This window comes from Moschus berezovskii, chromosome 18 (assembly GCF_049115385.1).
Source record: "Moschus berezovskii isolate FMDL1 chromosome 18, NW_MosBer_1.0, whole genome shotgun sequence".
Taxonomy (NCBI): Eukaryota; Metazoa; Chordata; class Mammalia; order Artiodactyla; family Moschidae; genus Moschus; species Moschus berezovskii.
Genome location: NC_142477.1, coordinates 53286044 through 53288336, shown reverse-complemented (window position 1 = coordinate 53288336; position 2293 = coordinate 53286044). Strand labels below are relative to the sequence as shown.

At 45.0% G+C, this 2293-nt stretch overlaps 1 non-coding gene across 1 annotated transcript; it reads left to right on the top strand.

The window, feature by feature from the left end:
* Positions 1 to 857: 857 nt before the first annotated feature.
* Positions 858 to 990, top strand: LOC129553427 (small nucleolar RNA SNORA76). Its single transcript, XR_008685457.2, has one exon. It is a non-coding gene; the product is annotated as a small nucleolar RNA SNORA76 (small nucleolar RNA).
* Positions 991 to 2293: the final 1303 nt, after the last annotated feature.

Sequence of the window (2293 nt, the reverse complement as noted above, 5' to 3'; positions counted from 1 at the left end):
TGTGTTGTTGTGGTTGTTGTTGAGTTGCTAATTGTGTCTGACTCTTTGCAACCCCATGGATGGCAGCATGCCAGGCTCTTCTGTCCTTCACTATCTCCCAGATTTTTCTCAAACTCATGTTCATTGAGTTGGTGATGCCATCCAACCATCTCATCTTCTGCAGTTCCTTCTCCTCCTGCCTGCAATCTCTCCCAGCATCAGGGTTTTTTTTTCCAGTGAGATGGCTCTTCACATCAGGTGGCCAAAGTATAGGAGTTTTAGTTTCAGCATCTATGTGTGTGTTAATGGGAGGGATTTGTAATCACAATGCTTGGTGGTGGGAGTAGTGAGGTGAATGCAGGGTTATTCAGAGAGTTCTAGGATGCCAAAGCTGCAAGAGTTCTTAGAGACCATGTTATAGAGCTGGGTTGTCCAATGTGGTAGCCAGTAACCACATACAACTGTGTAAATTAAGTGGACTAAAATTTAAAATCCAATTTCTTTGTTTCAGTAGCCAAAATTTAACTACTCACTATTCACATACTGTTGGTGGTTGCAATATTGGACATCATGGATGCAGAACATTTCCATCCTCTTAGAAAATTCTATTGGACAGTGCTGTTCTAGAGTCTTTGGGACCAATCCCCTTGTTTTTGTTTTAATTTTTTTTTTTTGAGCAAGACATTAACTTTTATTGTTTCATCCACAAGTCTTGAGATCATTTGTTATTGCAGCCAACCTAAGCTGGCTAAAACAGTTGAAAACTTTAATAATGAAATAAAAATAGATGTATATAAAAGTACATGCAAATTCTTTTATCAAACACTTCAAAGCACAACTCAATGTCTTAATAAATATACAAAAATGTTTTCTAACAAGCTGTTGTTGAGCCCTTGTCCCTGTGCACAGCATCGGCACTGGGAGTCAGGCTGCAGTGCCAGATCAAGTGCTTGGGCATAACCAGGGTCATCTGGGCCTGCAGCATCGCCCTTTTAACCAGGAGCGCTGGGGGCAGTGCCTGGGCTGCCAGTGGGTGAGGGGCTGAGGCCACTCAGGCTTCAGCCCTGAAAGCTAAGGTGGAAATTTCTTCAGAAAATGTTGGGGATCCTGCAGTCTGTTAGTGCCCCGCATGTCCTTGTCATCCCTGTGAGTCAGAGTGTCATCTCTGCCGATTTCCTTTTTTGAAAATGAGGAAACTGAAGCTCAGAGAAGGGACTTGCCTAACTGGTTTGTACTGAAGCTGGGCCCAGGGCCCAGGTTATTGGCAGTTCTTGCCTGGTGCCCTTGAGGCGCTTCCTAATTAAGTTTATGGCACTGTGCCAGGTACGAGGGGTTAATGAATGGTACCGTTCTGACCTCTTGCCCTTCTGCAAATCATAGTCCAATCACATGGGCTATACCAATGTTTTTCAGATATTTTAGAGCAGGGAAGCTTCTCTTCCCCATGAAATCTGTGGAAAACTAGAATATAAAGTAGACAAAAACCAGAGCTGATTTTACTGAAGCACAATGTGAGTATGTGTGTGTGTGTGCGTGCGCGTGCACACATGCACGCGGGGGAAGGGGGGCGGGGATGGGGCGGTGGGGTGGGTCCCAAGGCCTTGCTGTCCCAGTCTCCTCCTCATGGCCCCTTCACCCTCTTGGGATGATAGAGCTCCTGGAAACAACTGGAAAATTGTGGTCTATACTCAGGCTCCCTAACTGGAGGAATCTCGGCTCTCAGGTTTGAAGTGACTGTAAGGCATAGGGATGGAGCTGTGCAGAGAGGGGTGATGGGGGTTATTGCTTGTCTAGTGTTTCAGAGGCTCAAGAGGTATAGATAGAGGTTTGAAGATGATGACATGTCCTCTCATTATAGCCTCTATTTTCTTCAGGGGTAGAAAGGGGCAGGGCAGGGCAGACACACAGACATTTGAAAACTAAATGGTTGGTGGCAGAGCTTTTCCCAGACTTGGTGGGCTTTTCTTATAGGATTTCATGCATTCATTCATTCACTGGTTTATTCATTTATTTGTGAGATATTTACTGACTTCCTATTATGGGAAGAGGCTGAACTAACATTCTGAGTGGAGTGGATGCTAAGGTAAATCAGATAGGGACCTTGTCTTAAAGGAAGTTAGAAGCCAGTAAGGGAGAAAAGATAGAAATATCAATACCTAAAATGCAAGATGGGGCTTCCCAGGTGGCATAGAGGTAAAGAATCTGCCTATCAATGCAGGATACCCAGGAGATGGGATTCCATCCCTGGGTCGGGAAGATCCCCTGGAGAAGGAACTGGCAACCCACTCCAGTATTCTTGCCTGGAAAATTGCAT